This window comes from Chiloscyllium punctatum, chromosome 2 (genome assembly GCF_047496795.1).
Source record: "Chiloscyllium punctatum isolate Juve2018m chromosome 2, sChiPun1.3, whole genome shotgun sequence".
In the NCBI taxonomy this organism is placed as follows: Eukaryota; Metazoa; Chordata; class Chondrichthyes; order Orectolobiformes; family Hemiscylliidae; genus Chiloscyllium; species Chiloscyllium punctatum.
In genome coordinates, this window is record NC_092740.1 from 35,559,608 (window position 1) to 35,587,154 (window position 27,547).

At 42.3% G+C, this 27,547-nt stretch overlaps 1 protein-coding gene across 6 annotated transcripts in view; it reads left to right on the forward strand.

The window, feature by feature from the left end:
* Positions 1-2,148: 2,148 nt before the first annotated feature.
* erbin (erbb2 interacting protein) overlaps positions 2,149-27,547 on the forward strand; it is a 210,270-nt gene continuing 184,871 nt past the window's right edge. For 4 of the 6 annotated variants that reach the window (XM_072595708.1, XM_072595703.1, XM_072595697.1 and 1 more), the window contains exon 1: positions 2,150-3,111. The gene's annotated coding sequence lies outside the window, so the exon portion shown is untranslated. Of the gene's footprint in view, positions 3,112-3,440; positions 3,463-27,547 lie in introns of those variants that run through there. The other 2 variants (XM_072595723.1, XM_072595715.1) reach the window with 2 other exon arrangements.

The following is a 27,547-nucleotide window of genomic DNA, read 5'->3' on the forward strand; positions in this document are numbered from 1 at the left end:
CGACATGATGAGCCTGAGAGTTTATTTGTGGGTCCTGCATTAATGTGCTTCCGTATAGAATCATGATCCAGAGGGAGGATACATTCACCACGCTTACTTGACAGGACCTCTGAGCTCCATACACCTCTCTCCAGGCGTTAAGTGCAGCGATAACCTGCGTATCCCATCGCTTCCAACTTATCCACACTACCGTGACTTGAATGAATCTCCCAACTTTGTTACTTGAATAAAATCCTAAATGTCTAAGGCAGTTATGAGGACACCATCCGCACAGGGACTGCGGTGATTCAAGGAGAAAGATGTGATGATCTTCTTAGGGTAGATGGGGATAGAGATAAAAGCTGCTTTGCCAGCATTGATCTCATTCTGTGAATAGATTACAGATCTAGTCTGAAAATAGCATGTTACCCAATGGCAACTTCTGTAATTACTATCAGACTGTTAAAAAAGAAATTCTTATTGTGCTGTCGTCTATTTCATAAAACTAATTTTAAAAAACGAATCATTTTTTAATAGCATTAAGACAAATATACGGTAGACACGTCTAATAATGTAAATACAATTAGTTTTTTTTTCAAAAAATTTGATTCACAAAATGTTGGTTTAAAAAACCCTTAATACCCTCATAATTCTACGTTGAAACGAGAGACAAAAACTTGCTTGAACACGATGGCGCAGGTTCAAGGCAAGACCAGTGCAGATTTTTGTTTTGTAGAGCTGAGATTGTACGTGCATAGAAGCCTATGCAGGGTGCAGACAGGAAAGTATTCAGGAAGGAAGGGTTGCACCGATGTCTCGGTTGTGAAGACAGATTCTGATAACACGATATAGTACACGGAGGAAACTGGAGCAGTGTTGGTTCAAAGCAATTGCCTCAGAAATTGTGCTGCACAGCCAGCTTCGAATGCTTATTAACGGGTTCCATTTCTGAAGAGAAAATATAATCTAACAAGCCCTACATTACAGTGAATCACGGCAGTTCAAACAAGGAGATGATGCTGCATCTGAACGTTCCCATTTCCAGGCGACAGCATTTTCTTACATACCGTATTTCTCCCTCATTATAAAGCAGATGAGAACCAATTCGACGTGAACTGCTTTGCTTAGTGTCATGATTTCCTTTTCTCAGTTTCATGTTATCTCTTAACATTTTAGATGCTAGGAGTATCTTAAACAAAAGCGGATTCCACATATTGGACAAGTGGACGGAGGAATTAATTAAATGTGGTTACAGGTTCAAGGGTTTCTGCATGTTTCCTTACCTGTTTAAGGTATACCCTACTTCCTTAGAAAAAAATAAACGACTCGGTGATAAAATCACTGATGTGGAACATTGCCTACATGAGCAAAACTTGGCTATCTCTTGGTCTTGGCTTACTGAAAAGAATTTTTAAAAAATCTATGTAAGCGAGTTCGGAATTGCGATTGTTAAATAAATGCGAGTGAACTCATGTGGCATCGGTGTTACAAACCGATGTGTAGAAGCTGAGTCAGACAATGATTCTGACCCAAACAGAATGGCGATCAAACTGCGCGACAAGTTCCAATCTGTGCCTGTGCCAAAAAAAAGAGATTTCAGTCGGTCACCATTCCCTTTTCAAACGTGTTTTGCCTCATATATAAGACAATGGCTTATCTTCTTTGGATTCGTAAAGCAAACTGGAGAAAAATGCAATTACATTGTTCTCTGCAGATGAGTGTAAAGTGGTTTTTTTTGCGTGCCAGCCCGGTTCTGGAAATTATTAACCACGGGAGGGGAGATTGAGAAAGACACAATGCTAGTGACTTGGCACGGTCTCCCCGCCTCAATTCCCCCAAAGCATCAACTTTGGTGCAAATGAGAACCGTGGTCTGACTGGAATAAACCAGCCTCCAACCCCTTCCCTTTGCCACCTCCCTCCCCCTTTTTTAACCCCAGAAAAAACTTTAACGCAAAAGACGTGGAGGAGACCGCCTCCTGAGCCAGGATCAGGAGGTGATTGGTGCTGGAGTTGCTGATTAACAGGGGAGTGTAGGCTGCAGCGTGTGGCTGTGCCAAGTGTCAATCAAGGCGCTCGGGCAACATTGTCGCCGCTGGAGAGAGCTGGCGCTGTTGCATTTTTCTGTCGGTGCATATCTGCCCCTGCTTTACTTTTTTTCTCTCTCTCGGCCTCGCACTCCCCACCCCCCCCTCTCTGTAAACTCCACACACGTCGCCCCTGTCAGTGTGCTGTGTCTGCTTAGGACGCAGCAGATGTTACTGGCTGCATTTTTTTTTTCTCTCTCTCTCTCCCTTTGATTATTTGCCTGAGGCTCTGGGGACTTGTGCGCAAACCTGGAGGCGATGTGCCGCTGATTCTTGTCTGCGTTGTTCACAGAGACAGACAGACACAGAGAGAGAGAGGGGGAGAAATTCATTTCGGATGGATTTGGGTGCGGCAATCTTACAGTAAGAAAGGAACCAGAGTGGGGAGAGTTATTTAAAAAAAAGATCAAGCAGCAGGGGGGAGGAAGAGTCACATCAGCTCCTTCCTGAAGGTGAAACTGGGCGAGAGGGGACTTTATTTTTTCTCTGTCTTCCTCGTTGCCGTTTTTGTTTTAACGAGACTTATCGAGTCTTGGGAAATGCCGTGGATTGCCCGCCGTTTCCTGCTTTGAAAGGACTTGGTAGTATTTTCACTACCCCCCCCCCTTCCCCATTGTCGTCTCTTACTCCATTTTATATTATTTTATTTCGCGTGCAAACCTTTAAATTCAGCGAAGGATCTGAAAGTTTCTTCCGAGACGACAAACAGCGAGGGACTTGTTTGCGTAATTGGAGGGGAGGGGGAAGAAAAAGGGGGAAAAAAAAACTTGAAAAACTTGGCCGCACAAAAGATTTAATTGGTCTGACTACCATCGACAGGGGCTTGTGCAGAGAACTCGCGAGTTTTCATTTAATTTTGTTTTAATATTCACAACCCCTCAAAAAAAAGAGACAAATTGTTTGGACCTGCCTCTGCATTAAATTTAACCCCCCCCCCCCCAAAAAAAAACGCGGAGCTGCCCGGAATCGAACCTTTGTGGATTGTTTTGAAGTTTAAATGGGAAGCCGATGAAGAAGCGGGCCGTCTGGATCAGTGGCGAGTGAAGGTAAAATGGCTTATGTTTGGAGTTTGTTTTCGGCTTGGTTTCTGCTCGCCTTCGAGGGAAGGCCTAGACTTTCTTAATCACACCCCCCCCCCCCCCAAAAAAAAACTCCCAGTGCTGTGACAACTTCACGAACGGCGCATCCAAACCCGGTTGTCTTTCTTTTAAAATCCAAAACATAGGAATCTAATCGACAGATAAGTATTGTTTATTCTGGAGAAGAGAAGGAAGTTTTGCATTTGAGGTGTTTAAACCTTGACCGGTTGAGGCTGTTCAAGGTCTGAGCGTATCAGACAGAGATCCCTTTGTTTAACTTCAGGGCTTGAACCGAAGCAGCTTATTGCATCAACACTGGTACGTTCACAGTAACGGTGTTAAAAGATAAACGTTGTCTTTACTTGATCGGATAATTGGTTTAATATTAGAAAGAGGCATCTATCACATCTTCCGGATGACAGGAAGCAAATGTTAACCCGTATGCTACCCCTCCCTGTCTGATGAAACCTTGACCTCGTTTTCTAATTCCTGCTGCCGGTCCCCCCAAAAAAATCGACTGTTGAAAAATTTCGGAGTCGATCTTTGTCTCAACAAAGAGATATTTATCTTTTTATGCATAGGGTATGTGTAAATATGCTAGGGCTGATCTCACATCTATCCAAGTGGTTTGCGATCAAAATTCAGTCACTATCTAGTTTGTGTGAACAGAAGAGTGTAAGTATGTTTGGCTTTGAGTTGCAGTTCCTTCGTGTTTAACTGAATCTTGGTGCTCTGTGGTTTGTAACTCACTGAAGTGTGAAGCTGTCATCAAAACTTTCACAACAATAATTTTGCTTCTTATGCCCAGTTCCCAGAAATGTACTTTGGACAAGTGATCCAATACTGCCGATGACATGTGCATAAACAGATTGCCTAATTTATCTTAAGGCATATCTATGTGGATATTGGAGTGGATGTCACAGTGTCGTTTTGTGATGGTGACGTGTTATACAGTACATGGATTCTTGAGATGATGTGGCCATGTGAATCTTTACCTGCATAGAGTCATAGAGATGGACAGCACAGAAACAGACCCTTCGATCCAACATGTCCATGCCTGCCAGCTGTCCAAACCTAATCTAGTCCCATTTGCCAGCACTTGGTCCATATCCCCCCAAATCCTTCCTATTCATATACCCGTCCTAATGCCTTTTTAAATGCTGTAATTGTACCAGCCTCACAGCGCCACAGACCTGGGTTCAATTCCCGCCTCGGGCAACTGTCTGTGTGGAGTTTGCACATTCTCCCTATGTCTGCGTGGGTTTCCTCTGGGTGCTCTGGTTTCCTCCCACAGTCCAAAAATGTGCAGGTTAGGTGAATTGGCTATGCTAAATTGCCCATAGTGTTAGGTGCAGGGTAAATGTAGGGGAATGGGTGTGGGCGGGTCGGTGTGGACTTGTTGGGCCGAAGGGCCTGTTTCCACGCTATAAGTAATCTAATCTAATCATTTCCTCTGGTAGCTCATTCCATACACGTACCACCCTCTGCGTGAGAAAGTTGCCCCTTAGGTCTCTTTTATATCTTTCCCCTCTTGCCCTAAATCTATGCCCTCTAGTTCTGGACTCATGACCCCATGGAAAAGACTTTGCCTATTTACCCTATCCATGCCCCTCATAATTTTGTAAACCTCTATAAGGTCACCCCTCAGTCTCCGACGCCCCAGGAAAACAGCCTCAGCCTGTTCAGCTACTCCCTATAGCTCAAATCCTCCAACCCTGGCAACATCCTTGTAAATCTTTTCTGAACCCTTTCAAGTTTCGCAACATCTTTCCGATAGGAAGGAGACCAGAATTACACGCAATATTCCAACAGTGGCTAACCAATGTCCTGTACAGCCGAAACATGACCTCCCAACTCCTGTACTCAATACTCTGACCAAAAAAGGAAAGCATACCAAATGCCGCCTTCACTATGCTATCTACAGCTTTCAAGGAGCTATGAACCTGCACTCCAAGGTCTCTTTGTTCAGCAACACTCCCTAGGACCTTACCATTAAGTGTATCAGTCCTGCTAAGATTTGCTTTCCCAAAATGCAGTACCTCACGTTTATCTAAATTAAACTCCATCTGCCACTTCTCATCCCATTGGCCAACCTGATCAGGATCCTTTTGTAATCTGAGGTAACCTCCTTCGGAGTCCACTACACCTCCAATTGTGGTGTCATCTGCAAACTTACTAACTGTACCTCTTATGCTCACATCCAAATCATTTATATAAATGATGAAAAGTAGTGGACCCAGCACTGATCCTTGTGGCACTCCACTGGTTACAGGCCTCCAGTCTGAAAAACAACCCTCCACCACCACCCTCTGTCTTCTACCTTTGAACCAGTTCTGTATCCAAATGGCTAGTTCTCCCTGTATTCCATGAGACCTAACCTTGCTCACCAGTCTACCATGATGTTATGATCTGGATCACTGGTTATTGATGGTGGAGGCTCCAGTGTTCTGTCTGTCATGTGGCTGACTGGAAATGTCTCCCACCATTGCTATCTGTCATTGGCATGTTTTTGAAGGATGTTCAGGTTGCTATTCGATATTTCACTTGGGGAAACCTTTAGTCTTCTGGATTTAATATCAAATTCAACAAGTTTAGGGCTTGAGCACCTTTTTCCATGCTTCTGTTCTCCACTGCCCACCCCCACCCCCATATACCAGGCCTTGTCATAACATGGGCTACCCTCACACAAGATCCATTGCCAGCTACTAATTGTCCACAATGGGAGCTGTTCATTCTCCTGGGATGGTATTTATCCACTCCTTTGTCCAAATGTTTTTCTTTGTCTTTGGGCTCTGTCTCCACTTGTCGTTTATTTTCCTTCATCCCCTCCCTAACTTTTTTTTAAAAAAAATCCTTTTCCTAGTTACATTGAGCCCTTAAGGAAGGGTCATTGGGACCTGAAAAGTTAACTCTGATTTCTCTGCACAAATGCTGCCATACCTGATGAGGTTTTCTAGCAATTTCTTTTTGTTTAATATTCAGTATGTTTGGCCACATTACAAATGCACCTTTCTTGACCATCAAGTCTTGGGATGGGGTTTGAATCTGGAGCTTTTGGCTTAGACACAGGAACACAAACCACCCTGCCATAAAAACCTGGCAGTGTCTTTTTTTTATTTGATCAAAGGATGTGGGAATTGCTTGCTGTGCCTGAATGGCAATTCGGAGTCAACTGTTACAGTAGGTGTGGAATCGCATCTAAGCCAGACCAAGTAAGGACAGAGAATTTCTTTCCTTGAACAACATGAATGAACTAGTTGGGTTTTTATGACATTGACAATCATAATCTGGTTTTTGTTAAGCCAGCTTTTCATCCAGAACTTTTTAAAGCTGAAATCAAATTTCACCATATGCTATGTGGAATTTGACCCCATGTCACTAGAACATTGACCTGAGGTTCTGAGTTGCTACTCCAGTGACATAACCACTCCCTCACCATCTCCAAAATAAAAATGAGGGTGTCAGCTATTCATTAATATTTCTACAGTACTCAGTCATTGTAGATCCAGTGTAAACTGGCATGCACTTGTTCATTGCAAAAAGGTGTGAATTAAACCTGTCTCTGTAGTTTGGAATATGTATGTTTGAGAAAAAGAGTGCTGGTCTATGTAAAGAAAAGTAAGACAGGGAGAGTAATTAGATAGCTTTTCCAATTAGTAGCAGACCAAATGGCCTTTGGAATGCTGTAGGATTCCTTAATTCTGTAGTGCTGTACGTTGTGTATGAGATTTGGAATACCCAAAACAACAGGTTATCTGGTCCATTGAGAGTTATTCAAGAGGCCTTCCAGAAGGCAGACAGATATCTGATAAGGAAGGTTTATGGTTTGGAATGAATGACTGCTGCTGTGAAGTGTTGTCCAGATATATAACAGTCTTGCACCCGGTGTGAAGCCTGCAGTGATTGAGTTATGGTAACACAGTCAGTTACTGTGCATGTTATGTACCATCAACTTATCACATTGTATATAGAGGGATGGAATTATTCATACTAGCTGTTGTCTGCCTAGATTAGATTTATTTAATATTGTCACTTGTACCTAGGTGCAGTGAAAACTCGATAATGTCACCACATTCTGGTGCCATCTTGGATTACAGAATATATTACTGAATAAATTGTACAAATACTGAATAAATTAATATAGAGTAGATATTAGTAAAACTGGAACAGCTTCAAAAGTTCATGTTTCTCTCTCTATAGCCTTCATCCTCTCTGCTCCTCCAGTTGTTGCCATCTGACATGGTCCCCAGGGTCTTGGCAATGTGCTCCTTTACTGCCATTGCCAGTGTCAATGCATCTGCGTCTGCCACCTCCAAGCTGGACGTGGTCATATTCCACGGGTCCCACTTAATTTGAGGTCTTGTCAGTTTTCTTCAAGTTATCATCTCTGGGGTGAGCATAACTAGGAATTCTTCAGTGTCAGCCTGGCCCAATTAAATTTTTGTCAACGGGACATTGGAACAAGGTCAGAATTTTATAGTAGACAGAATAATTTGGGTTCTGGATTAGTGGTGCTGGAAGAGCACAGCAGTTCAGGCAGCATCCAAGTAGCTTCGAAATCGACGTTTCAAGCAAAAGCCTCTTCCAGCACCACTAATCCAGAATCTGGTTTCCAGCATCTGCAGTCATTGTTTTTACCAGAATAATTTGGGACTTGGGTAAAGTAAGTTTAATAATTCTGGAATGGTAGACGTAACACTGAATCCACAATGCTTTCCATTTGATATCCCAATGAACATCCTAATAAACCCTACGGCTTTCTATACGTAAGTCAGGAATAAAAGAATGACTAGAGTAAGATTAGGGCTAATCAAAGATTGTAGTGGGAATTTGTGTGTGGAGTCAGAGGATATCGGGAAAAAGCTAAATATTTTTTGTCAGTAATCACACTGGAAAAAGATAATGTTGTTGAGAAGAATACTGAGATACAGGCTACTAGACTAGACTGGATTGAGGTTCACAAGGAGGAGGTGTTAGCAATTCTAGAAAGTGTAAAAATAGGTAAGTCCTCTGGCCGGATGGGATTCATTGTAGGATTCTCTGGGAAGGCAAAGATAAGATTCTCGAGCCTTTGGCTTTGATCTTTATGTTGTCATTATCTACAGGAATAGTGCCAGAAGATTGGAGGAGAACAAATGTTGTTCCCTTGTTCAAGAGGGGGAGTAGAGACAACCCTGGTAATAGACCGGTCAGCCTTCCTTTGGTTATGGGTAAAGTGTTGGAAAAGGTTATAAGAGATAGATAGGATTTATAATTACTTAGAAAGGAATAAGTTGATTAGGGATAGTCAACACGGTTTTATGAAGGGTAGGTTGTGCCTCACGAACGTTATTGAGTTCTTTTGAGAAGGTGACCAAACAGGTAGATGACAATAAAGCGGTTCATATGGTGTATATGGATTTCAGTAAAGCATTTGATAAGGCTTCCTACTGTAAGCTATTGCACAAAATACAGAGGCATGGGATGTGAGTGATTTAGTGGTTTGGATCTGAAATTGGCTAGCTGAAAGAAGATAGAGGGTGATGATTGATGGGAAACGTTCACCCTGGAATTCAGATACAAGTGGGGTACCGCAAGGATCTGGTTAGCGGCCACTGCTGTACAGTCGTTTTATAAACAACTTGAATGAGGGCTCAGAAGGATGGGTTAGTAAATGTGGGTGACACTAAGGTCGATGGACATGTGGATAGTGCAGAAGGATATTGTAGGTTACAGAGGGATGTAGATAAACTGCAGAGTTGGGCTGAGAGGTGGCAAATTGAGTTGAATGGGGAAAATTGTGAGATGGTTCACTTTGGAAGGAGCAACAGAAATAAAAAGTACCGGGCTAATGGTAAGACTTTTGGTAGAGTAGATGAGCTGAGAGATCTGTGTCCATACATATAGGTCCCTGAAAGTTGCCACCCAGGTTGATAGGGTTGTTAAGAACGCATATGCTATGTTGACTTTTAGTAGAGGGATTGAGTTTTGGACCTGCAAAGTCATGTTGAAGCTGTACAAAATGCTGGTGTGGCCACACTTGGTGTATTATATACAGTTCTGGTCACCCATTATAGGAAGGATGTGGTAGCTTTGGAGAGGGTTCAGAAGAGGTGTAGCAGGATGTTGCCTGGTATGGTGGGAAGGTCTTATGAGGAAAGGCTGAGGGATTTGATGTTGTTTTTGTTGGAGAGAAGAAGGTCGAGAGGTGAATTAATTGAGACATAAGATAATCAGAGGGTTAGATAGGGTGGACAGTGAGATCCTTTTTCCTCGGATGGTGATGGCTAGCACAAGGGGGTATAGCTTTAAATTGAGGGGTGATAGATATAGGGCAGGTGTTGGAGGTAGTTTTTTACTGAGTTGTAGGGGTGTGGAACGCACTGCCTGCAACAGCAACAGTAGTAGACTCACCAAGTTTAAGGACATTTAATTGGTCATTGGATCGACATATGGATGAAAATGGAATAGTGTAGGATAGATTGGCTTCACGGGTTGGTGCAGCATCAAGGACCGAAGGGCCTATACTGCGCTGTAATGTTCTATGTTTGAAACGGTGTAATCCTGGTCAAATATGATCATCTATTGGGTAATGTGTTCTGTTCTTGGTTTAGAGGGTACTAGGTCAAAGCCCATTGTAGTAAGTTACTGAGTTGATCAAATCTGGTAATTTGTGAAGCGACAACAGAGAAATACAAATAAAAATTAGTTTAGTTGTTAAAAATCTATCTCTGCCACACGTGACCTCAGGGAGAAACCTGTTCTCCCTGTTCCTCATTGATGACCTTAACCAGTAAGGGAATTGAATGTGTGCCGTTGGTGCATCACAATCCAGTGTCCTACCGCCTGACTTGTCTTTGCAGTTGCCAACTGTGGTGAAGTTCTCTAGAGTTTGGTGAGTGTATCCATATGCTTGTACACAAGCAGTGACACCTGCTGATGTGAGAAAAATAATTTCTGGACTGGAGGTAATTCCTTTTAAGATTAGTGTTCAATGATGTAGCTGGTGAAAATTGGAAGAAGTATTACTTGCATTGGCTTTGTAGGAGTGCTTGGTATTGAAGCCAATTGCTAAATGTGATAAAAGATTTACAACACTTTTGATGCATTTTTAACGTAACATATTGTGTTTAAGGGCTGAAAGATTTCTCCACTCTGCAGTAGTTGTGCATTGGTTAACAGCTTGTCCAGTTATGACATTATTTTGGTTTAGTGTACCTAAATGTGGATGCTGTTGAGAGGAATGCAGGTTCCCTATAAATATTGCAAATGCTGCTGGTGTTAACGAATGGAAAAAGCACAGTTGTTGTTAAGACTAACAATAACTGAAGCCCTGTGTTTCAGAGCTTGTAATGCAGTTCAAGTACAGCAGCACCACTGACATCTACCCAGCGAAATGGAAAATTGCCCAGGTATGTTCTATCTGCAAAAAACCAGGCAATAGGCAATCATTCCCAACCAGCAAAACCAAAAAAAAGGGCAAATTTAATCCAATAATTTCTACCTCATCAATTTACTTTGTTATCAGTAAAATCATGGAATGAGTTGTTCGCAGTAATCTGTTTGCTTATCTTTGGTTTGGGTTCCTCGCAGGCTGTTAGGTTCCATGTCCCATGATAGTATTGGTCAGAACATTGCATCAGGGAGCCCAAATAGAATTGAAGTCATAGTTATCACAGAGTTAGTTGTGGCTTTGGGAGACCATTCATCCCAGTACCAAAACATTACAGAAGTTCTAAGGGGCAGTGTCCTCGCCTTGACTCTTCAACTGCTAATTCATGAACTTCTCTACATCATACGGTCAGAGGTGAGCATTTACGCATGCAGAGAAGTTCAGTTTCTTTGTGACTTCTCGGTTACTGAAGCAGGTCAATGTAAGGTGCACTGAGACCTGGATAGTGTTTGGTCTGATAGGTAGCAAGTAATACTGTGGGGTGGCATAGTGGCTCAGTGGTTAGCACTGCTGCCTCACAGCGCCAGGGACCTTGGGTTTGATTCCAGCCTCGGGTGACGGTCTGTGTGGAGTTTGCATGCTCTCCTCATGTCTGCGTGGGTTTCCTCCCACGATCCAAAGATATGCAGGTCAGTTGAATTGGCCATGCTAAATTGCCCACAGGGATGTATAGGTTAGGTGCATTAGTCAGGGCTAAATATAGGATAATAGCTTAAGGGAATAGGTCTGGGTGGGTTACTCTTCGGAGTGTTGGTGTAGATTTGTTGGGCCGAAGGGCCTGTTTCCACACTGTAGGGATTGTATAAACACTGCTCAAGTGCCAGGCAGTTAGTATTTAGAACAAGAGAGTGTCATTTCATTTCCTCTTGACATTCAATGGCAATGCTATCATTGTACTCACCACTTTCAACACCCTGGAAGGAGCAGAACAGAATCTTGGAGTTCAGCATAAGTGATTTAACTTTTGGCTCATGAAAGCCTTATCAGCATTAACTGGACACCAGTCCAGGAGTATGCTGGAATAGTCCCTACTTGCCAGGAGGAGTGCAGCTCCAAACACAAGAAATTTGATACCGAGACAAAGCAGACTGCTTGATCAGCACCATGTGAAGCACATCATTGCAAACATTTTAAGTCAGATGGTTGGCAGAAGATGAACTGATTTGTCTCATCGTCAAAACGTATTATCTTCATCAAACCCCCAGAGTTGCTGGACTCAAAACATTAATGCCGTTTTCTCTTCACAAATGTTGCTTGGCCTGCTGACTTTCTCCAGCAATTTCTGCTGTTATTTGTCTCCGATCTCCAGCATCTGTAGTTCCTTGTTTTAACTTGCCTTGGGTATTGGTCAAACAGCTAAATCTTTGGGTAGAAAACCTATCTATTGAATAAAACATATCTTGAGTGAAAATGCAATTAAGATAAGGAGAAGGTTAAAGTTTTCTTGGATATGCCGAACATAATACTCTAAAATCATATAAAAGGAAATATCCTACAGATTACCATGTGGCTGTTTTATTCCATTTTTTTTCCAAGTGTGGTCATCTGTCAACAGTCTCCCTTCCTTTTCGCTATCAGATTTGATGTGTAGCTGTTTAAAATCAGTTTTCAAATCCAAAACAGTGCTTAATTCATTGTCCCTGCATGAAAATTAGTCACTTCAAAACACTAACATCAGACTAGCCAGGCAGCATACCAACTGCTGGTTGCAAAGGGATCTTAGGTGCTCAGGATATTAAGCAAGTCAGGGGTTTTTCATGAAGTATGAAGCCTGAAGTACTGTAATGAGTTTCAACAAGGTTTTTTTTTTAACTTTAAAATCATGAAGTTGAAGAGGAAGAGATGATCTGGAGCGAGGTTAAGATGCGCTTTAGTGACTGTCTAGTGACTTTGGATTTTGAACTGAATAGCTTAACCAGATTTGCAATTATTGTTAAACTTGAGTAGTATTCAGTTGTGTGAGGATCTGCAAACTTGATTGTCTTGTAAAATTCAAAATTACATTTTCAGTGTGGATAAATGTATGATGAAAGCATTCAAACGATGGTGGATATGCATTTGCTGCAAGATAGGGAAAAGTGTTAAAAAAGACAGGAGTAATACACTCAGCATTTTATATGTTAAATCATTGAAGAGTAGCAAGTATTGAACTGACTGGAACAAAATTACTTTTACATTTAAATTTAAAGGGTAGTTTGGGGAAACAATAATTCTTTGGGGATCTTTTGAGTGGATAAGATGCCAGGGAAGCAATGAAATACTAGGTGCCATCGAATGGAGAAGCACCAGCTTTTCAGTTTTGAAAGAGATGGTGAGATTTGACCAAATAAGACCATGAGATATAGGAGCAGAATTGAACATATCAGCCCATCGAGTCTGCTCTGCTATTTGATCATGGCTGATACGTTTTTCACCCCCATTCTTCTCCTTCTCTGCAGAACCTTTGATCCCCTTACTCATCAAGGGCTTATCTACCTCTGTCAGTCAATGATTTGGACCCCACCACCAAGAACATCTTCTCTTCCCCACCCCCCCCCCCCCGCCCCCATCCCTCTCTGCCTTCTGCGAGGACTGTTCCCTTCGACCGTCCTCTGTCTGTGCTATTCTCCCCACCAACCCCCCTGAATCCCCAGGTACCTTCCCCATGCAACAGAAAAGATGCAAAATCTGCAGGTAGACCACCTTCCTCACCTCTATGCAGGGCCCCAGAAAGTCCTTCCACACAATACAGAGGTTCACCTGCCTCTCTTCAACCTTAGTTTACTGCATCAGGGAGACCAAATGTAAACTTAGGGAACAGTTCACTGAGCATCTCCGCTCGGGCCGCCCAGACCTCCCAGTCACTGCCATTTTAATTCCCCTTCATACTCCCTTTCTGCCATGACCGTCCTTGGCCTCCTCCATTTCCACAATGAACCAAACCGCACGTTGGAAGAACAACACCTCCTCTTCCACCTGGGCAGCTTGCAGCCCTGAGGACTCAATATTGACTTCTCCAAATTCAAATAACTTCCCTTCCCACCCCCGACATCCTTCCCAGCCACTCTCCCTCCCTTCCACTCCTCCCTGCCACCAACTGGATTCATTCCTCCCATTGACCAACCAGGTCGTACCCTCTGCCTGTCTTCACCTATCACCACTTCACCCTGCCCCTGCCACCCCCTTTTTCTGCAGCTCCCCCCACACCCACCACCAGTCCTGAAGAAGGATTGCACCTGAAACGTGACTTCTCCACCTGATGCTTCTGGCTTGCTGTGTTCTTCCAGCCTCCTGCCTGTCTACTCCACAGCCTTCTCAGGCAATGAGTTCCACAGATTCACCACTCTGTGGTTGACGAAATTCCTCCTCATTTCAGTTCTAAAAGTTTATTTTTTCACTCTGAGGCTGTGCCCTCTGGTCGTAGTCTTTCCTATTAGTGAGAATGTCTTCTCTATGTCCACTGTATCCAGGCCTCTCCTTGTTCTGTAAGTTTCAATGAGATCACCCCTCATCCTTCTAAACTCCAAGTACATACCCACCGTCCTCAAACTCTCCTCATGTGAGAAGCCCTTCATCCTCCTTCATTCTTGTAGATCATTCTTGTAAACCTCCTCTGGACCCCCCTTCAAGGCCAGCACATCCTCCCTTAGATTTGGGGCATGAAACTGCTCATAGTATTCCAAATGTGGTCTGACCAGAATTTTATACAGTTTCGGAAGTATACTTCTGCTCTTGTATTCTAGCCCCCTCAAAATGAATGCAAACATTGTATTTGCCTTCCTAATTGCCAACCGAACTTGCATGTTAACCTTAAGAGAATTCTGAACTCAAGACTCCCACATCTTTGTGCTTTTTATTTCTGAAGCCTTTTCCAATTTGAAAATAGTCTATGTCTCTATATTTCCTAACAAAGTGCATAACCGTACACATTTCCACATTGTAATCCATCTGCCACTTCTTTGTCCACTCTCCTAGCCTGTCCAAGTCCTCTGCAGCCTTGCTTCTTCCTCAACGCTACCAGCCCCTCCACCTATCTTTGCGTTATTGGCAAACCAAGGATTAATCCCTTCAATTCCTTCATCCAGATTGTTAATATATAACTAGCACAGTTGTGGTCCCAACATTGACCCAGCAAAACTTTAGACACTGGCTGCAATCCTGAAAAAGACCCCATTATCTTCACTCTCTGCCTTCTGCCAGTCAGCCAATCCTCTATCCATACCAGTATATTGCCCCTAAAACCATGGGCTCTTGTCTTATTTTGCATCCTCCTTTGTGGCACCATATCAGAGACCTTCTGGAAATCCAAATAGATCATGTCCACTGGTTCTCCTTTGTCTAAGTTGCTTATTACCTCCTCAAAGGATTTTGACAGACTTGTCAGGCATGATCTCCCTTTGATAAAGCTCTATTGACTCAGCCCTGTAATCTCATTTTAACAGTGGGCTTTAAATTCTTGCCAACGACAGAGGTCAGGATAACTTTCCTATCTTCTGCCTTGCTCCTTTCTTTAAACAGAGAAATGCTATTTTTCAATTTTTTTTTCAACCTACTGAAATCTTCCTTTAATACGACTTCCGCAAGTTCAGCATCAAAGAAAACTTTTGGGTCATTATGAATGTTCTGGCCTTTTTGAAGGAAATATGTGATCTTTTACGTTTTACACACAAGATGCCTTTTGATTTTATGCTTTATTGGATGATATGGGCATTTTGAAACAGGTCATTTGAGATGGAAATGCAGTAAATAACAATTTTAAATTGCACCTATCATGATCTCCAAATGTCTGAAATTATTTATTGTCAAAGTGTAGTGCTGGAAAAGCACAGCAGGTCAAGCAGCATCCAAGGAGCAGCAGAGTCGATGTTTCGGGCATAAGCCCTTCATCAGGAAATCCTGCTCCCCGGATGCTGCCTGACCAGCTGTGCTTTTCCAGCGGTACACTTTTCGACTCTGATCTCCAGCAGATGCAGTCCTCACTTTCTCCTGAAATTATTTTATTGTCAGTGAAGTACTTCAGAAGTGTAGCCTTGTAGTAATGTACTGAATGGGGCATTTCAGTATCTGACTTTGCTTTGTGTATTGGTACATACATTTCCAGTTTCATATATTCATTATTCATATAATGAGGGTGCCCAGAAGCTGAAGAGAAATGTCATGAGAAATTCACCAGGATTAGCACATTATGTCTTGATGTAACCCAATCAGACATTACTTCTGTAATTCTCTTGATCTTACACTTCACCTTGTGAATATTATATTGTGCCTTCCAGCTCTCAACCTTGATGGTTTAACCCTGAGCAAAGATCCTCTGAATTTGATTGATGCAGTTACACTTCATCAACTCTGGTGACAGTTGGACTGTTAGTTCTGTTCCTTTTCCCAGCACCTCCCTGTTTTTTTTTGGTCATGAAAATCCAAGCTGCTTTGTTTGTTTTCTGACTTATCTCTCAGTATTTCAGCCATGTCATTGTTTAGGTTTAATTTGAAGAGATTCTCAGTTTGGTTTTCAATCCAAGATGAAGGACAGGAAAAAATTCTGGCTATAAGAGCTGCTCCTTTTTTTTGAGGTATTTTAGGTGTTGGAGGTGATTTCCTCAAATTCTAGGAGCAGCAATTACTGTTTCATATGCTGTTGCATTGTTTTGGAACTTTGGAAAAAAAAGCCAAATCAACAGTTTAAAAGGGAGAAGAGCAGACAAAGGAAGCACATGGTGAGGACAGTGCGAGAGAGAGAGAGAGAGAGAGAGAAAACCTGCACAGTTACTGCCTTTGCTGTTTGAATTCGTGTATAGCTGGACATCAGAGTGCATCTGGGAAAATTCACAACCAATCTTGGAGGAACTGTTGGGCGAAGTTCACAGCACAGAATCAGATAAGTTAATTGTTGTTTTATGTCTGTCCAAGAGAAAGGCTGTATTAGTGAGTACAGTGGATTCTTTCTTGGTGATATGTTTTTGGAGATAAGTCTCTTGATTAAACTTAAAATATAAGCCATAGCTCTTAATTTAACCTGGGGCAGTGTTTGTAGAGGAATAAGACAGTGTTATTTTCTGGGTCTGTAGATTGTGAAGGAGCAAAAATGGCCTTCTTGTCAGATGTGGGAGTTTAAAGAGAGTTTAAGGGTTACTGAGGATTCTATCTGCCATAAATGCTGTTGGATGCGAATCTTATCAGATTGAGTGGATCGGCTAGAGAGACAGATAGAAGCGCTGAGGAATATGCAACAGCAACAGTATGTGATGGGTGGCAGTTATAGAAAGGGGGGAAGTCTCAGATACAGTCACATAGATGGGTTAACTCCAGGAAGGGTAAGAGAGGTAGGCAGCTAGAGCAGGAGTCTTTTGTGGATATACCCATTTCAAACAGGTATGCTGTTTTGGAAAATGTAGGGGGTGATGGATTCTCAGGGGAACGTAGCACAAACAGCCAAGTGTCTGGTATTGGGACTGGCTCTCGTGCAACGATGGGTACGTTGGCTTCCAAGAGATCAATTGTGTTAGGGGATTCTGTAGTCCGAGGTTCAGACAGACATTTTTGTGGCCAGCAGAGATAAAAACAGAATGGTGTGTTGTTTCCCTGGTGCCAGGATCAAGGATGTCTCAGAGGGTGCAGAATGTTCTCACGGGGGAGAGGGGCCAGCAGGAGGTCATTGTCCACATTGGAACCAACGACATTGGAAGGGAAAAGGTTGAAACTCTGAAGGGAGAATACAGAGAGTTAAGTAGAAATTTAAAAGGACGTCCTTGAGGGTAGTAATATCTGGATTACTCCCAGTGCTACGAGCGAGTGAGGGTAGGAATAGGAGGATAGAGCAGATGAATACATGGCTCAGAGCTGGTGTATGGGAGAAGGATTCACCTTTTTGGATCATTGGAACCTCTCTTGGGGTAGAAGTGACCTATACAAGAAGGACTGATTGCACCTAAATTGGAAGGGGACTAATATACTGGCAGGGAAATTTGCTAGAACTGTTTGGGAGGATTTAAACCAGTAAGGTGGGGACTGGGACCAAGGGAGATAGTGAGGAAAGAGATCGATCTGAGACGGGTACAGCTGAGAACAGAAGTGAGTCAAACAGTCAGGGCAAGCCGGGACAAGGTAGGACTAATAAATTAAACTGCATTTATTTCAATGCAAGGGGCCTAACAGGGAAGGCAGATGAACTCTGGGCATGGGGGTTAGGAACATGGCACTGGGATATCATAGCAATTATGGAAACATGGCTCAGGGATGGGCAGGACTGGCAGCTGAATGTTCCAGGATACAAATGCTACATGAAGGATAGAAAGGGAGGCAAGAGAGGAGGGGGAGTGGCCTTTTTGATAAGGGATAGCATTACAGCTGTGCTGAGGGAGGATATTCCCGGAAATACATCCAGGGAAGTTATTTGGGTGGAACTGAGAAATAAGAAAGGGATGATCACCTTATAGGGATTGTATTATAGACCTCCAAATAGTCAGAGGGAAATTGAGAAACAAACTTGTAAGGAGATCTCGGCTATCTGTACGAATAATAGGGTAGTTATGGTCGGGGATTTTACCTTTCCAAACATCGACTGGGACCGCCATAGTGTTAAAGGTTTAAATGGAGAGGAATTTTTTAAGTGTGTACAAGACAGTTTTCTGATTCAGTATGTGGATGTACCTACTAGACCATATGCAAAACTTGACCTACTCTTGGGAAATAAGGCAGTGCAGGTGACTGAGGTGTCAGTGGGGGAGCACTTTGGGGCCAGCGACCATAATTCTATTCATTTTAAAATCGTGATGGAAAAGGATAGACCAGATTGAAAAGTTGAAGTTCTAAATTGGAGAAAGGCTAATTTTGACGGTATTAGGCAAAAACTTTCAAAAGCTGATTGGAGGCAGATGTTCACAGGTAAAGGGATGGCTGGAAAATGGGAAGCCTTCAGAAATGAGGTAACAAGAATCCAGAGGCAGTATATTCCTGTCAGGGTGAAAGGGAAGGCTGGTAGGTATAGGGAATGCTGGATGACTAAAGAAATTGAGGGTTTGGTTAAGAAAAAGAAGGAAGCATATGTCAGGTACAGACAGGATAGATCGAGTGAATCCTTAGAGTATAAAGGAAGTAGGAGTATACTTAAGAGGGAAATCAGGAGGGCAAAAAGGGGACATGAGATAGCTTTGGCAAATAGAATTAAGGAGAATCCAAAGGGCTTTTACAAATATATTAAGGACAAAAGGGTAACTAGGGAGAGAATAGGGCCCCTCAAAGATCAGCAAGGTGGCCTTTGTGTGGAGCCACAGAAAATGGGGGAGATACTAAATGAATATTTTGCATCAGTATTTACTGTGGAAAAGGATATGGAAGATATAGACTGTAGGGAAATAGATGGTGACATCTTGCAAAATGTCCAGATTACAGAGGAGGAAGTGCTGGATGTCTTGAAATGGTTAAAGGTAGATAAATCCCCAGGACCTGATCAGGTGTACCCGAGAACTCTGTGGGAAGCTAGAGAAGTGATTGCTGGGCCTCTTGCTGAGATATTTATAAAATTGATAGTCATAGGTGAGGTGCCTTAAGACTGGAGGTTGGCAAACGTGGTGCCACTGTTTAAGAAGGGTGGTAAAGACAAGCCAGGGAGCAATAGACCAGTGAGCCTGACTTCGGTGGTGGGCAAGTTGTTGGAGGGAATCCTGAGGGACAGGATGTACATGTATTTGGAAAGGCAAGGACTGATTTGGGATAGTCAACATGACTTTGTGTGTGGGAAATCATGTTTCACAAACTTGATTGAGTTTTTTGAAGAAGTAACAAAAGATTGATGAGGGCAGAGCAGTAGATGTGATCTATATGGACTTCAGTAAGGCATTCGATAAGGTTCCCCATGGGAGACTGATTAGCAACGTTAGATCTCATGGAATACAGGGAGAACTAGCCATTTGGATACAGAACTGGCTCAAAGGTAGAAGACAGAGGATGGTGGTGGAAGGTTGTTTTTCAGACTGGAGGACTGTGACCAGTGGAGTGCCACAAGGATCGGTGCTGGGCCCTCTACTCTTTGTCATTTACATAAATGATTTGGATGTGAGCATAAGAGGTACTGTTAGTAAGTTTGCAGATGACACCAAAATTGGAGGTGTAGTGAACAGCGAAGAGGGTTACGTGAGATTACAACAGGATCTTGATCAGATGGGCCAATGGGCTGAGAAGTGGCAGATGGAGTTTAATTCAGATAAATGCGAGGTGCTGCATTTTGGGAAAGCAAATCTTAGCAGGATTTATACACTTAACGGTAAGGTCCTAGGGAGTGATGCTGAACAAAGAGACCTTGGAGTACCTAGGTCATAGCTCCTTGAAAGTGGGTTGCAGGTAGATAGGATAGTGAAGGCGGCGTTTGGTATGCTTTCCTTTATTGGTCAGAGTATTGAGTACAGGAGTTGGGAGGCCATGTTGCGGCTGTCCAGGACACTGTTTGAATATTGCGTGCAATTGCGGTCTCCTTCCTATTGGAAAGACGTTGTGAAACTTGAAAGTGGGTTCAGAAAAGATTTACAAGGATGTTGCCAGGGTTGGAGAGGCTGTACAGGCTGGGTCTGTTTTCCCTGGAGCGTTGGAGGCTGAGGGGTGACCTTTTAGAGGTTTATAAAATTGAGGGGCATGGATAGGATAAATAGGCAAAGTCTTTTCCCTAGGGTGGGGGAGTCCAGAACTAGAGGGCATAGGTTTAGGGTGAGAGAGGAAAGATATAAAAGAGACCTAAGGGGCAACATTTTCACGCAGTGGGTGGTACGGGTATGGGATGAGCTGCCAGAGGATGTGGTGGAGGCTGGTACAATTGCAACATGTTAAAAGGCATTTGGATGGGTATATGAATGAGAAGGATTTGGAGGGATATGGGCTGGGCGCTGGCAGGTGACACTAGATTGGGTTGGGATATCTGGTTGGCATGGACGGGTTGGACCGAAGGGCTTGTTTCCATGCTGTACATCTCTATGACTCTTTGACTCATAGAATACAGACTGATGAAACTAATTGGGTAAAACAAAGTCTACTCAGCTTTCTTTTAACAGAAGTTAATTAAATGTTTTTCAGTATTGCAAAGGGCTCATCCATTCTCTTAATCGATCATGGTCTAATCTTCTGACTACTGTGACCGTAATTCATTTGTCTTGGCTATAAAGTCTTGCTGAGATTTGAGCAATTCGCATTGGACAGGTGCTTGAAAATCTCTTTACTTCATTTGGTGTGTGCCATCCCATTTTGCATAACTAGAAAATTTCATGTCTGTGTTTGACATGGCACCAATTTTCTTTTGAATCCTTATTTAAGAAAAGAGGGGGAAAGATACCATACATTGTTTCTGTATGTTCAATGGTGACTTGAAGGTTTTGGCTGAGACGCTTATTTTTATGGATGAAATTTTGATTGGCTTTTACTGTTCACTTATTAAAATGTAAGTGGTTTGTTTTGGTGCGAGTGTTGTATCCTATTTCAGAAATCCTCTGTCTGAACCAAGAAAAATGCAGGGAGACCTCTGGGCTAAGACATGTAGGTCAGAAATGTGTGACTGATTTTTAGACTTTGTCCAAGTGATTGCATTGTTGTTCTTTACTGTGAGCCTTGGCTTACAAGCACATGTTTTGCACTTAAAAGTTGGATAATGGTGCCATGACTTATTGAAGAAATGTTTGATTTGCCTGTATGTGAGCTTGTTTCCAGTTGGCTATTGCAAGACTCTGACACCAACCAAACATGTGTGCAAGTCATCATCTTTTCCTTCTCCACACCTCTTATTCAATAGATCCTGAATTTGTTATTGGTTTAGTCGTTGCCCTCTACAGATTGAAGTGAAACAAGAAATGATTACTGTATTTGTTTGAAATTTCAGTTTACTCGCAAGTATTGATGAGTATTTTCTTTCCATTCAATTTAGGTGGTTGCCTGTGTTCAAAAAGACCTGTTACTAATAGTTCAGATTTAACTACTGATAAATATTGAATCACATGGAACATTGTTTGTGTGAACTTGATAGTGAAGAAATTCATCCATTTACTGGTTTTGAGAGCATTTTTCTGAAATTTAGTGTGTATTGTCCAAATGACAAAATGCTTTCCCACTTTTTGCTGAGCTGGTAACAAGATATTGCAAAAGCATTGAATTCCTAATGCATCATAATTGCGACTCAACTGCTGTAGTAGGAGTGCTTTGAGCTCTTAAACATTGCATTGTTGCATACCATAGATTCCTTGGGGCCAGGTTCCCCTTCAAGTCACGCACCATCCTGACTTGGAACTATGTTGCTGTCTTGACATCACGGCTCGGTTGAAATCCTTGGAATCTACCTAAAAGCTTTATGTCACCGAATGGACTGCAGTGGTTCAAGAAGGCGTTCATTGCCCTCTTGAGGGGGATTAGAGATGGGAATCTTGTGAATGAATCGAAGTAAGATTTTTAGTCTGATCCCAGTACTTTTCACACACTTCAAGTCTGAGGAGATCTTTGTGTTCTAATTTAGATTGTTACTTCAGTGATGGATACAATTTTAGGAATGTCTCTGTAAAAGCGTTACAATGTATGAAATTTCACAATGGTACAAGAACAAATAAGATCGAGTTACTGGTTCTTTGGGAGTTGAGATACCATATCTGTCAGTGATGTTTGGGGATGTAAGGTGGGGTATGGGCATGTCTGTCACATGAATCACAGTTTGCCGCAGGTTTTATTGCTTTAATCAATGCAAGCTTTGAAAACTTAAACATTGATTTATCAGTTTTGACTATAGAATTGAATATTGTCAATAAGCTGTAGTGTCAGTTTCAGTGAATTATGGTTTAATATGTAGCTATAATTGATGGCATAACAGAAAATTACAAACCAATGTAAAATAGTTGAATCAATTTCCAGAAAAAGAAATAGGTCATTCAGCCCATCCATTGTGGCCTGCCTTTCCATGAGATCATGGCTGTTCTGAGAATCCTTACTTTCTACTTTCTTGCCTTTTCCCCTTAACCCGTGAGTGCCTTACTAATTAAAAATCTACCTTAGTATGCCAATATATCTTTCTTTTTGGGTAAGGGGGTCCAAAACTGTTCACAGTATTCCCAGCTGTGGTCTTAACACGTGCATTATGTAGTTTTAGCAAGTCGTCTTGACTTTTATTTCAAAGGGAGTGGAGTATAAAAGGTCAGGCAGCATCTGAGGAGCAGGAGAATTGACGTTTCAGGTATTAGCCCTGCATCAGGATGAAGGGCTTATGCCTGAAACGTCGATTCTCCTACTCCTTGGATGCTACCAGACCTGCTGTGCTTTTCCAGCACCACACTTTTCGACTCTGATCTCCAGCATTTGTAGTGCTCACTTGCTCCTTTGAAAGAAAAGGCAACTTGCATAACAGCCACCAGCAGCATTTGCACACTTTTCTAATTTAAAGTGTGCTGGTGGCAAATTCTTTGGTTAAAGAGTACAAAATGTAAAAAATGTGTTCGGTTGCAGCCTTTGTGATTTATGCTATCTCAGCTGCTGTAGGTGGTAGAACGATGCTGGTGGTTTTAGACAATAGTCTGGTGGAAAGTAGCATGACTAACTATGTATCAGTGTTAGCTAACACTGCAGAATTCTCTTAGTTTGGTTTTGAGAAATGGAAACCATATGAAAAAAAAATCCACAAAGCTATTTAAGTCGTCTTGCATCTTTAATGGTACTGATTTTCTTTGAGGGAAGAGGAATGTCTGGAGGCATACCGGAAATCCTGAGCACTTTTAATGGGACACATGCTACATAATCTGTTGTTACTTTGTCAAAGAGACATTTTGAAAAGGCAGCTTGTTGGGCACTTGCTTAGATTTTTCTGAGCCAGCTGCTGTGAGATTGGGTTTCCAGTTTCAGTTTAGCATGGTGTTGGCTTTTTGAAAAAAAAGCTCATTACAAGTATAGAATGAGCTGTGATCTGAAACACTATAGTGGTCTGATAATTTTGGGCAGATCTAATCTAGGCTGAAGATTGAATGCTCAGGGCGAGTTAGTATTATTGACTTATCATCCTTGCGATGAGTTTTTAAATACAGTCTTTTTTGCTATTCTTGGGTAATAGCAAGAGATCCCAATCCACTCCTTCAAGCTGAACAGGGAGTTCTCTAGTGTCCTGGCTAATGTTTATTTTTGAACATGCAAAAATTATTTGGTCATTGACTCATCTTTTGTTTATGTTTGAATATTTGACAGCCATCACTCATTAATTAGTGTAAAGGTGGGACATTGGAAGGTGTGAAAACTACTGTAATGTACAGTGGCTAGGGGAAGGAGAAAAATGGTGCTTTATTTTGGAACTGAATACCACCTGCTTGAGCATCTCAACAATTTACTCTCTATTTCACTTCTTTTTACATGTTATGTCCTACTGTCATTTTCATTTTGAATATTTTCTTTCTCAACAAAATTATCCATGTTGCTAGCTTTTGAGTTACTATGTACTCCATATTTGTGACATTATCCATTGAGATCCATTGTTCAAAAGTTAACCTTAACATGGCAACTCACGATAATAGTTCAAATATTGCACGGTAAACTGATATGAAGGGTGGCTTTTCAAGAGTTCAGAATATTGACTTGATCACTGTGCGTGTTAGAATTATAACCTGATTACAGTTACAGAATGGGAGCTTTTCAGACTGAGTACTGTGTAGGAGAAAGTGAGGACTGCAGATGCTGTGGACTCAGTTGAAAAACGTGATGCTGAAAAAGTAAAGCAGGTCAGGCAGCAGCTGAGGAGCAGGGGAATCGACATTTCGAGCATAAGCCCTTCATCAGGCTTGAGTACTGTACTCAAGTTCGCTTTCTGCAGGACAAAATGAATCCCACTCTTTTCCCTTTAATGTTTTTTTAATCATCAGGTGCTTATCCAATTTCCATTTGAAGGCCACAATTGAATCTGCCTCACCATACTTTCAGGCAATGTATTCTATATCCTAACCACACTTTGCATTCATATATAAAAGCAATTCTTCCTTTTGTTGGAGGGGATTCGAAGAGAGAGGATTTATATGCATTTGGAGAGGCAAGGACTGTTCAGGGATAGTCAACATAGCTTTGTGCATGGGAAATCATGTCTCAAACTTGATTGTTTTTTTTTGAAGACATTAACCAAAAAGGTTGATAAAAGTAGAGCAGTAGACATTGTCTACATGGACTTTACAAAAGTCTTTGACAAGGTTCCATAAGGTAGACTGATGATTAAAGTTAGATCACATAAGATTCGGGAAGAGCTTGTCAAGTGGGTACAAAATTAGCTTAAAGGTAGGAGACAGAGGGTGGTGGGGGAGGCTTGTTTTTTGGACTGGAGGCCTGTGACCAGCAGTGTTCATAGGGATTAGTGCTGGGTCCACTGTTGTTTGCCATTTACATATTAACCAGTTAGATGAGAATTTAGGAGGCATGGTTAGTAACTTTGCAGTTGATACCAAAAATGATGGTGTAGTCGACAGTGAAGAAGGTTGTCTAAGATTACAAAGAGATCTTGATCAATTGGGCCAATGAATTGCGGAATGTGGGATGGAGTTTATTTTGAATAAATACGAGGTGTTGCACTCTGGTAAATGAACTATGGCAGGACCTAAACAGTCAATGGTAGGGCCCTGGGTAGTGTTGTCAAACAGACCTAGAGGTTCAAGTACATAGTTCTTTGAAAGTTGCATCAAAGGTAGATAGGGTGGTTAATAAAGCGTTTAGCATGTTTGCCTTCTTTGGTCAGATTATCGAGTATAGGAGTTGGGACATCTTGTTGAGGTTGTACAGGATGTTGGTGAGGCTACTGTTCGAGTACTGTGTACAATTCTCATTGCCCAACTAAAGGAATAATATTATTAAATTGGAGAGGATCCAGAAGATTTACAGGGATGTTATTGAAACTGGAGGGTTTGAATTCTAAGGAGAGGCTGGTAAGGCTGGGACTTTCTTCATGAAAGCTTAGGAGGTTGAGAGCTGACCTTTTTAAGAGGTTTATAAAATCGTGAGGGTCACGGATAAGGTGAATAGTAAACGTCTTTTCCCTAGGGTGGGGGAGTTCAAAACTGGGGATATATTTTTAAGGTGAGGAGAAAAGTTTAAAAGAGACTCCAGGGGCAGCTTTTTCACACACATGCTGGTTTGCATGTGGTATAAACTGACAGAGGAAGTGATAGATGCAGGTACACTTGAAACATTTAAGAGACATTTTGACAGCTAGAAGAATAGAAACAGAGGGATATGAGCCAAATGCAGGCATGGACAGGTTGTACTATGGTGTATAGCTCTTATGCTGTTGGTTCCTGTATTAAACGTCCTGTGTTGTTAACCCCTCTGCCAGTAGGGAGAGTTTAGTTCAAGCTGTATCCAGGCTCATCATGACTTTGACAGAGGAATCCATTATCCTCGCAGCTTCCTTCCCTCCAAGGAGAACAAAGTATCTTCTCCAACCCATCTTCTCCATCCTTTTCACACAACTCAAGTTTCTAATTGCTGCAATAATTTGCAAAATGGACAAGAAGCTATGCGTTGCTCAGAATAGAAACCATGTTCCAGCTGAGGCCAAACCTGTTGTTTATTAAGGTTCATCAGAACTGGTTTCTTTTTGTGCGCTGTGGTTGTTTTTAAAACCCTGGGGTCCTACATCGGTTACTAACTGCTTTTTGAAAAGTGTCCTTCCACTCTCAACAATTTATGCACACGACCCCCAACCCTCTGGGTTCCCGCACCCTCTTTGGGATTGTTTGCTTTATATTGCCAATTCTCAGTTGTCGTCTTTTGTGTTGCTACATCTTGATCCTTATGAGCCTACTGTTATTTTCAATCTTCCCCAACAGTGCAAACAAAGTGCTGTGCAGTATAAGTGGTTCAGTGAAGCAGGCATGTTTGGCTTCCCACCTGTGTTTCAGGGATCCCTCCTGCGCCATCTCTGCAGCCATGCCTTCATCTGTTACATCCTTCTATTTCATCCTGCAAAACCATGCCTGCAAGACCCATCTGGAGTTTAATACATTTTCAGCCCGAGTCATTAATTTTATTCCAAGCTTAATAAATGTGCTTGTTGGGTCTTATCTCTTTTATTGCTCATAGAGTCATAGACATGTACAGCACGGAAACAGACTCCTTGGTCCAACCCGTCCATGCCGACCGGATATCCCAACTCAATCTAGTCCCACCTGCCGCAGCCGGCCCATATCCCTCCAAACCCTTCCTATTCATATACCCATCCAAATGCCTCTTAAAAGTGTTGCAATTGTACCAGCCTCCATCACTTCCTCTGGCAGCTCATTCCATACATGTACCACCCACTGTGTGAAAAAGTTGCCCCTTAGGTCTCTTCTTTATATCTTTCCCTCTCACCCTAAACCTATGCCCTCTAGTTCTGGACTCCCCGACACCAGGGAAAAGACTTTTTCTATTTATCCTATCCATGCCCCTCATAATTTTGCAAACCTCTTTAAGGTCACCCCTCAGCCTCCGACGTTCCAGGGAAAACAGACCCAGCCTGTTCAGCCTCTCCCTATAGCTCAAATCCTCCAACCCTGGCAACATCCTTGTAAATCTTATCTGAACCCTTTCAAGTTTCACAACATCTTTCCGATAGGAAGGAGACCAGAATTGCACGCAATATTCCAACAGTGGCCTAACCAATGTCCTGTACAGCCGCAACATGACCTCCCAACTCCTGTACTCAATACTCTGACCAATAAAGGAAAGCATACCAAACGCCGCCTTCACTATCTATCTACCTGTGACTCCACTTTCAAGAAGCTATGAACCTGCACTCCAAGGTCTCTTTGTTCAGCTACACTCCCTAGGACCTTACCATTAAGTGTATAAGTCTTGCTAAGATTTGCTTTCCCAAAATGCAGCACCTCGCATTTATCTGAATTAAACTCCATCTGCCACTTCTCAGCCCATTGGCCCATCTGGTCAAGATCCTGTTGTAACCTGAGGTAATCCTCTTCGCTGTCCACTACACCTCCAATTTTAGTATCATCTGCAAACTTACTAACTCTACCTCTT